The sequence below is a fragment of the Tachypleus tridentatus genome, chromosome 4 (genome assembly GCF_004210375.1).
Source record: "Tachypleus tridentatus isolate NWPU-2018 chromosome 4, ASM421037v1, whole genome shotgun sequence".
Lineage (NCBI taxonomy): Eukaryota > Metazoa > Arthropoda > Merostomata > Xiphosura > Limulidae > Tachypleus > Tachypleus tridentatus.
The window spans coordinates 82021338-82032331 of NC_134828.1; positions in this window are offsets into that span (position 1 = coordinate 82021338).

The following is a 10994-nucleotide window of genomic DNA, read 5'->3' on the forward strand; positions in this document are numbered from 1 at the left end:
GCTAAATTAGGGACGGCTAGCACAGATAGCCCTCGAGTAGCTTTGTGCAAAATTCCAAAAAAACAAACAAAACAAACAAACAGTTCTGTGTTTTTGACAAATGATACTGCTAATCCCATACCCATACATATTCTACGTGATATTTAGGCGACTCAGTCACTGTCATTAAGAGGTATACTGCCCTTAGATTCAAATTTTGCCACTGGTGAATCTGTTATTGTGCTGGGTATTGATGGTGGCTTTGTTAATATTCCTCTTTATAACATTTATATAGCATTAGACCCAGTTTAGGATCCAGCTGTAATTGAAGTAAGACTTACTCTGCCCATTAAGGATGTATCATTATTGTTGGGAAATGATTTGGCTGGGGAAAAAGTGGTTGCTGAATCCAAAATGATTAGCGAGACGATCACTGTTTCATCTAAATGATGTTGCTCAGGAGAATCCTAATGTGTTTTCATCGCGTGCTGTGACTCGAGCTCAGATTAAGAAATTAAGCCTAAAACAAATGAGAGACACGTGTTCAGAAACGATATTATAGACTTGTCTCATACTTTTGGATCCAAAGAGAATTTTGTGATAACTGTCCTATTGACAATTCTTCAGTGAGTGACAGTGATGGCCATGAGGGATATGTTTCACCTGATTAAGTTCCGTTTGCTAGAAGTAAATTGATCGCCTGGCAATAAAAGGGTTCACAGATCTCTTCATTGTTTAAATACACACTTCCACAAGATGAAATGGAAAAAGTTCTGAATTATTATTTTTTCAAAAATGGTGTGCTTATGAGGAATTGGAGAACATCAGACTTGCCAGCTTCAGAGGATTGAGCTATAGTTTATCAAATCGTTTTCCTAAACTGTATCATTCTGAAATATTGAAAGGTACTCATGACTCCTCACAGGAGATAATTCAGGTGCCAACAAGACACATGATAAGGTTATGAGACATTTCTTTTGGCCAAAAATTAGTAAAGATGTTTCTCTGTTTTGTAAAACTTATCATATCTGTCAATTAGTAGGAAAACCTGACCAGAAAATTTCTGTTGCTCGTTGGAAACATATGCCAGCTTTCATAGAACATCTCAGTCATGTGATTATTGATTATGTTTGTTTGTTTGTTTGTTTTGAATTTCGCGCAAAGCTACAAGAGAACTATGCTCGCTAGCCATTCCTCATTTAGCAGTGTAAGACAAGAAAGAAGGCAACTAATCATTACCACCCACTACCAATTCTTGAGCTACTCTTTTACTAACGAATAGTGAAATTGAACGTAACTTGTAACGCCCCCAAGGCTGAAAGTTCGAGCGTATTTGGTGTGATGGGGATCTGAACCCGCGACCCTAATATTACCTGTCGAGCGCCCTAACCACCTGGCCATGCCGGGCCTATTTAACATATTAAGTAAAAAAGGTAACATTTTAGTTTAAATACTTTTAGGTAACATTTTAGTTTAAATACTTTTACGTGATATTAATTTTATTATTATAAGGTCATTTATATTGACTGTGGTTTATACTGTCATGATTATTGAAGTTCTATAATTCTTAAAGAATGGAAGCCCAGCATAACCAGGTGGGTTAAGGCGCTCGACTCGTAATCTGAGGGTTGCGGGTTCGAATTCCCGTCGAACCAAACATGCTCGTCCTTTCAGCCGTAAGGGCGTTATAATGTGACGGTTAATCCCACTATTCGTAGGTAAAGAGTAGCCCAACAGTTGGCGGTGGGTGGTGATGACTAGTTGCCTTCCCTCTCGTTCAGTGGTTCTTAACCCGGGTTCAATCGAACCCCAGGGATTCGGTGAGTCATTCTCAGGGGTTCGGCGGAGGTCAAGACACACATTGTGTGTTTTCGTTCCATTCACCCCACTGGTATGATTCGTGACGCCATGCTTCACTTTGCCATCATTGGCTGCAACTGATCACGTCACATCACTTGGCCTTAATATCTGTGCTGCAGGGAACTTCATGCGCTTGGCAGTCGACTTGTGACAGTAGTAATCGTGCGTCATTTGTGATTTTTTCCTAATCTGTCAATCCCTTCATACTAACTATGCCAAGCAAAAACAGAAACAATATGGGTTCACGTGTATAACGAAACATGATAGGAGCCAGCATCCTTAATGCATGATTTGCAATACCAAGTTGAGCAATTCTAGTCTAGCACCGGCAAAACTAAAAGAACACTCCCTGAAGCTGCATGGAGATGAGAAATACAAGAACACAACGCTTGCTGAATTCAAGGTAAAGAGAGCCAGGTTCGATGAAAAGGCTACTTTGCCTGTTCTCGGCTTTGTACCCATCGACAAACCGATCCTCACAGCGTCGTACGAAGTTGCGTACTCGATTGCAAAGCAGGGCAAACCACACACCATTGGTGAAGCACTCGTAAAACCAGCTGCGTTGAGGATGGCGAATATCATGTTGGGAAAAGCTGTTGAAAATAAGTTATCCCAAATTCCTTTTTCAAATGATACCATCAGCAGCAGAATAGATGACATGAGCGATGACATCTTAGCTCAAGTAGTTGCAGATCTGATTTCAAGCCCAGCAAAATTCAGCCTTTAACTCGACGAGACCACCGACGTTTCCGATCTAAGCCAGCTTGTTGTATTCGTGCGCTATGTGAGAAACAACGAGATAAAAGAGGATTTTTTTATTTTGTAAGCCTCTTACAACAACAACCAAGGCAGTCGATGTGAAGAAACTTGTGGATGACTTTTTCAGAGACAACAATCTTTCGTGGGATATGGTTTTTGCAGTTTCTTCAGACGGATCTCCTGTCATGCTGGAAACTCTGGTTTTGGCGCTGGTGAAAGCCAATGCACTACACATCATTGTAATGCACCGTGTTTTGCACAGGCATGCGTTGGCAACAGAAACCTTGCCTTCAAACTGGCAGAAGTATTAAAAATTGTAGTGGCATGTGTGAACTTTGTGCGAGATAATGCCCTAAAGCACTGCATCTTCACAGAGCTGTGTAATGAAATGGGCTCTGAATTCAAGGTACTTCTGTACCCTTCTAACGTTCGATGGTTATCTCGGGGAAAGGTGCTGAATCGTGTTTTTACCAAGCGTGTGGAATTAGCCCTGTTTTTGCGAGAGCACCAACACTGTCATGCAGATTGCTTCGAAAAATATGAGTTCATTCTCATTTTGGCGTACATGGCCAATATATAAAATGCTCTCAATCATCTCAATCAACAGATGCAGGGCGGTGGAGTCAACATCATCGAAGCGGAAGAAAACTTGAAAGCTTTTCAAAAAAAGCTACAGTTATGGAAACGACGAACAGAAAATGATAACTTCGCAAACTTTCCCCTGCTGGACGACTGTGTAAGTAAGATCGAAGATGTGTCTGAAATCAGAGACATTTCTGTACATGAGTAACTGAAGCAAGCAGTTGCTATGCACTTAGATGAGCTCGCAAAGTCTCTCGATGGATACTTCCCCACCAGAGTCATATCCAGCATGGGTGAGACAGCTGTTCACGTTTAGTGTTGCGACAGCAGATGCCAATGATGAATACCTCGACGAAATCATTGAACTTCAGCAAAGCTAGGTTCAACAGCAACTTTCCAGAACAACAACGCTCTCAACGTTTTGGTGTCACCAAATCGTAGCGTACCCTCTTATTACTAAGAAAGCTCTTGAGATACTCATACCGTTTCACAACGTATCTTTGCGAGCAATCCTTTTCGAGGATTGTAGACATAAAAACAAAGAAAAGGAACAAACATTGTTGCGAAAATGATATGAGAGTGGCACTTGCCAAGTTGAAGCCGCACATTTCTGAACTTGTCTCTGAAAGGCAATAGCAAAAGTCACATTGCTTTGCAGTAAATATTTATTGAGTTATGTTTATGTTTTTGTGTGAAATTTCATGTTTTGTTGGTTTTATTCTTTGAACACAGTGATATTGTGTGCAACTGATGCATGGTTCATTTTGTGCACTAATAAAATACCTACTTATTTTTTGAATTTGAAAAAAATCATATTTTATTTTTCCAACTACGTAGGGTTCAGTGAATGCAAATACGAAACTTCCGGGGTTCAGTACCTCCAACAAGGTTAAGAACCACTGCAATCTAGTCTTACACTGCTAAATTAGGAACGGCTAGCGCAGATAGCCGTCATATAGGTTTGAGCGAAATTAAAAAAACAAACAAACAAACAGTCTTTAATAATATATTATATTTAATGTGTTTTTATCAATGTACATATATAATATCCTAGTTTAAAATTGTCTAACGCCAATTTTTCATTTCCCAAGGAGGGAGGTGTAACGGATTTACTAATGTATATATATTTTAATATCTACGTATATTTTAGTTTAATATATCTTTAGAAATGCCTGTAACTTATATTGTTAAATGGGTACTGCAGAAGTCCCGCCTACTTTTAAATTTGTGAAAGATTCAACGATGTATTATGTGTGTAAGTAAAATATTGTTGCCAACTGACGTTTCGAGAACATTGCCAAATTTCATAACTTGACGCGACAAGGGAAAGTTTTCACAATATTGATGGTTTCTTACAGTTAGTATACTATAAACATCGGAAGCTATAGCTATGATAAAGGTTTATCAATTGGGAAACTATACACATTTGACCACAAACGTGTACTTGTGTATCATCATAGAATTAATTCGCTCATCGTAAACCATCGATAAAAGATTCAACTCCAGACAAGACTTAGTACTATTTGTAAATTTTTAAACTTTTGTATGTAAATAATTATCTCTAATAACTGTTATTATAAATTTTATTTTTGTTTGTATATTAAATAAAATATATTTGTGTTAAGAAAGGAAACTAAATGTATCACTCTTGTTGGTAAATATAATAAATTTCACACATATCGACATTCAATTAACTTCGTAATACGTAACATAATAAATAGAAAATTCGTTCGAGTTTCTAAACTCATCTGCAATTAGCTTAGAGATAGAACAATGAATTACACATTTAAAGTTGAGCTTTGTTTACCAGTGTTTGGAAGTCAAGAGTATATAGGAAGTTTGAGTAAAGTTGAGAGTCTAGGTAGATTAGAGATAGAATTATAAAACGTTTATACGTGTCCTCTTGTGTTATAAATAAAATGTTGCTTGTCTTGAATATAAATGTCTTTTTTAGTATGAAAATTCATATTTCTAAGATTTTTTTTTAGAACAACGACAGTTACAATGCATTTAATGCCAGAGGAAAGAAATATTCCCTTCATCAGTGGAATATCTATGCTCTGTGATAAAGTTGTAGTTGAAGAAAGTCACAAAGAAACTGAGATGTCGGAAGTCATATCTTTCCATGGTCAGAATAGCTAGGTCAGCATCCAAACAATGCTTACTTTTAGTTAGTCACTAGTGTGGATATCTGCTTTGCATGTTTATCCTACCAGACCTGAGCTTTATTCCTATAATAACCAGATGGTAGTGATTGGAATATAGTAGAGTTTCAGGTCTTACATTGAAAAGTTGGTAAACTATCCACGGTTGTGATATTACTTTCATCGTTTGCTTAGATACTTTAAAAGCGTTTATTGTTGTTTTTCTTCTTTTGCGCAAAGCTATACGAGTGCCATCTACGCTAGTCGTCCCTAATTTAGCAGTGTAAGACTAGAGGGAAGGCAGCTAGTCATCTCCTCCTACCGCAAACTCTTGAGCTACTCTCTTACCAATGAATAATTGGATTTACCGTCACTTTATAACGCCCCCACGGCTGAAAGAGCGAGCACGTTTGCTGCGACGGGGATTCGAACCCGCGACTCTCGGATTACGAGTCTAACACTTTTAACCACCTGGTCATGCCGGCATAGAGTGCGGTTTCTAGTAATAACGTACAATTTTTCCTTTTTTGTATTTTCTTTTTAACTGTGTCTCGTTTTGTCGTTGAAAGTTAAGCACGAAAACTATACAACAATCTATCTATGGTCTGCTCACCCTTTTGTTTTGTTTTGGAATTTCGCACAAAGCTACTCGAGGGCTATCTGTGATTGCCGTCCCTAATTTAGCAGTGTAAGACTAGAGAGAAGGCAGCTAGTCATCACCACCCACCGCCAACTCTTGGGCTACTCTTTTATCAACGAAAAGTGGGATTGACCGTCACATTATAACGCCCCCACGGCTGGGAGGGCGAGCATGTTTGGCGCGACTCGGGCGCGAACCCGTCACCCTCAGATTACGAAGCGCACGCCTTAATGCGCTCACCCCAAGAATCGATACCCGGCTTCTTGCTTAGTAAGTCAGCAGACATACCACTGTATCATTTAAGGCGAGCTTTAACTGTGTAAAAAATATTTTAGTTAAGGTATTATTTTTAGATGTCTCCTCCTGAAGGAGATAATTGTTGTTGTTAAAAGATTTCGTTCTGCATTTCCTGTAGTTTTCTTTGTTAAAGGGTTTTATTTCATGTGTTTATATATATATATATTCTCTGTTGAAGGATATTTTCATGTATTTTTTTCATTCTTGTTTTCTGTGGATACACTTTATTAGGCTGCCTTCTCCTGAAGAAGTAAGTGATTTTTGTAGCACAGTAGTGATTTTTGTTTATGAAATTGTTTTTCCATTTTGTATATGTTAGTGTTAGTTGGTAAAGAGTTTTTTACAGAGCTGTGGTGAGTAATTTTTATTTCTCGAGTGACGAAGATGTTTGATTAAGTTATTTTTGTAGTTTTAAAAACCAAAACAGTCGAGTTGGCACAGCAGAGGAAAGAAATGTGGCACAAAACTGTTTGATAAATTTGCTTTCCCTTAACTAATATATAAATGTTTGAAATTTCTTTTCTTTTTTTCAGTTCTGTTTGGATGCTAAGAGAAACTTCAGTAAGACACTTGATGTTCTTTTTCTCTAGTGCATATGGGTCATGAATTCATGAAATGGCAGTTAGTCGTGTTTGCTTTTTTGTTTTTGTGTTTTTACAGAAGAGATTGCTGGCTGTCTTTTCTGTCAGCTTATTGCATGCTAGCTAGAAGCTGGCATACGTCCTTACTTTCGGATCACAATAGACAAACGATACATGTGTAAGTAGGGTCATGTGTGAACCTAGCTTTGTTGATGCAATTGTTATATATATAGATAGATAGATTTGTCGTTATATATATAAAGAGAGAGTCGTTTAGGAACTTCGTCTTGATAATAGTTTTTGATCTTTAATTTGTGCTTAACTTTACCGTATGGTCCTGTTGCTAAATCTTTTGTTGAAATTAAAGTAATTGCAACGTATTGTAAACTACTTGTGGAATTAATTTATAGATTTGTGCAACTGGATTTGCGAATGCTCCAAAGTTAATCAGCAGTACGTCCGCGGCTTATAAGAGATTTAGCAAAGAAAATTATCCAAAAACTGTTGCAAATTGTGATTTATACATACTCCAAGTAGACATATGAAAAATATCTGATTTGATCGTGTGCAGTATATGTGAAGTCTAAGTAAATATGCCAAATGCCGTAGTAAAGCACGATTTCATGTATCTTTTAATAAAATTCACTTATCATATCAGACCACGTCTAAGACTTGATAACCAAGGAAATAGAAGCAGTTCAGATCAAATATTGCATGCAAAACAAGATTACAAATCCAACTTTGTCAAACCATTCAGATTAATTACAGTGTTTTTATAGTATATTTTGTTTATTAGTACATTTTATATCAATGAATAATATATATAAATCTTTTATAGAAGATTATGAAGTAGCAGATGTTGGCTGTGTTGAATCGCTGGTGGAAGATGTCATGATAACAAGGAAGAATAGTTTTGGTCCTGCATGGTTGTTTGCAGGTCATGGTGGCTGAAGGAAAATGGATTTTCACTATAGCTGATGTCTCTATTAGTATTGTACAATTATATTCAGTAATCCCCAGCATCTATAGAATGTCTTACGAATCACTGAGAAAAAAATTATTTTATCGTGCCCTGTTTATATGCTCAGGAACAAGTTTCTGTAAATCGTAAATGAATCGTTTGATTACAATCTTGGTAAATACATACCATGGGCATTCTCCAAATCTATAACATCAGCCAGCTCATTCATCAAAGAATCTTTTAATTTCAAGTCTAATCTTAATCAACTTAATCATGAATCCTTAATGGCCAGTTTTGATGTTATATCCCTCTTTACAGAAGTTCCAACCGCTGAAGCCTGTAAGATAGCCTTGGAACTCTATATCCGAGACTCTAACCCATCTATAGACATTCCCAGCAACCAATTAGCAACCCTCATAGAATTCACCACGATGAAGACAAACTTCATGTTCAACGACCACAACTATATACAAACAAATGGCTTAAGCATGGGCAACCCAGTATCACCAGTTCTAGCCAATATTTTTATGACACAAGTTGAAACACAAGCAATTAACACAGCATTACATCCACCACTGTACTGGTACAGATATGTAGACTACACGGTTGTGGGATTCACATCTGCAGAACACAAACTTAATTTTTTCAATCATATCAACTCTATACATTCCAACACTAACTTCACATGTGAACAGGAAGAAAGCAATCAAATATCATTTCTTAACCTCAAAATTAGAAGAACCGATACACAATTTAAAACAGAAATCCACCGAAAAATCACCCATACTGGACTATACATTCTTTGAGAATCAGCACATGAAACAAAACAAAAACTCAATATACTGAGAAATCAAATAAACACAGCCATAAACCTATGCTCACTAAGTAAAATTAACGATGAATTAGACAAAATAAAACAATACTTCATCAACATCAATAAGTTTCCTCCACAAACCGTAGAAAACATTATACGCATACACCTAGACAAAAAGTAAAATTAACCAATAAAAGTATATATATCTCACGAATCAAAATATCATGAAACCATATACTGCTGCATACAATATATTCCCGACATCAGCAGAAAAGTAACCAACATTTGGCAAAAACTAGTAACAAAATATGACATTCCAGTTAATACCAAATTTGTTCAAAAACCAGGCACAAAACTAAGGTCTATACTATGTAAAAACTACACTGACAAACACCACACCAACATTATTTATAAAATACAATGTGATAACTGCCACGACTTCTATATTAGAGAAAAAAGTAGAAAAATTGAAACCAGATTCAAAGAACATAAAAAGTCACCTTCACACGTTTTCGAACACTGCAAGTCAAATAAACACAATATAACTATAGAAAACACTCAAATATTAAATACAGTAACAAACATAAACAAACGCAAAATTAAAGAAGCCTTACTTATACAACAACTCAGGGCCTGGCATGGCCAAGCGCGTAAAGGGTGCGACTCGTAATCCGAGGGTCGCGGGTTTGCGCCCGCGTCGTGCTAAACATGCTCGCCCTCCCAGCCGTGGGGGCGTATAATATGACGGTCAATCCCACTATTCGTTGGTAAAAGAGTAGCCCAAGAGTTGGCGGTGGGTGGTGATGACTAACTGCCTTCCCTCTAGTCTTACACTGCTAAATTAGGGACGGCTAGCACAGATAGCCCTCGAGTAGCTTTGTGCGAAATTCCGAAACAAAAATTATACAACTCAAGCCCAAAATAAACCAATACAAAGGAACACCTTTACACCCATATTAAAAATAATATAATAACTAATAATAATGAAATAAATAATATAAAATTATATATTCAAACATATAAGCACGCCCTCTATATTCCGACACTCAGTTACACAACCCTGACACAAACATGTGGTCAGCTTCCGGTCAGTTACCCATTCCTTTCTTTGTGAACCTGACGATGACCGAAGAAGGTCCAAACGTTGTTCGCTTCTCTACGTAAAAAATTTTCTCAACCCAAAAGAGCAGTTTTTAGAAGTAGTGGAAGCTATGTTTAACTGTTATTATAACTGCAAGTGATTTCATCTTTTTTATATATCATCTGCATTTGGAAGATATTAGTGTATGGCTTGAATATGTTAGCACATGGTATATAACGCTTTATATTTGTTACAAAATTGCTTCAATTTCACTCATCAGTATCAGTATTTATGAAGGTAAGCTAATACCAGCGCATCAGTCAAAACATACTTTATGTATTAAAATGTTTTATTGCATATAGGCATCCTCACAAAGGGTGTGATAATTTTAGATTATGTAGGTAATGAAAAATTGGTACCTGGATAGGAAATCTAGAAACCTGGAAATTCATTTATTGAATTCAGGCTAGATACAAACCTCGAAAGTAGTGATATATTGAGAATTGATTGACATAATGCAACTAAGGAACTCCGCTTCCATGTACATTATTGCACACTTTCTTGGTTTCATTTTTAAACCTGCAGTTTTTATTTGCTGGAATTTTATTAACAGGTACTCAGTGGAAGATTGAAACATACAACCCCAAACTAAAATGTCATCCACGTACATAAAACATCTCCCTCAATTTATCTTCAAAGTGTAAGTTGCATCAAGCTCGCTAGTGTGAGCATTACACTAATCATATGGCATAATAATTAATTTATATAGTCCTTCCTGAATTTTTAAAACCTGTTTTAGTTCTAAATCAACCGTCCATTTTAACTTACCAGTAGCTGAAATTCTGATTTAATGTACTTAATCAATATACGATTTCTAACGAATCAGGACACACACACACTAAGGGAAAGACTTCAATACACGTTATCCCATTTACCTTCCTTTTGACTATAACGAGTCTGTGAGTTTACTTGCTTTTCCTCATAATGATCATTAAAAATGGTCAAGCAGTCTCTGATAGATTTATTATTTCATTCTTCAACGTTCACTCCTTTTTAATGCTGATAACATATCTGGTGCTCCAAAGAACTCTAAAGAACAGTTTTGGTGCTCGATATGCGTCATTTGGTTATTTTGTCCTCAAAACACCTCACTAAATCCGAAGAACAAGTAACTGCATTCTTGGCTCTGTACTGAGTCTAGTTCCAAAAACCTCAACCTCTGACCTCAGATACTTGGAAAGTTATATATTTACCTCTGTATACGAAAACACTGCAACATCACAACTTATGTGTATG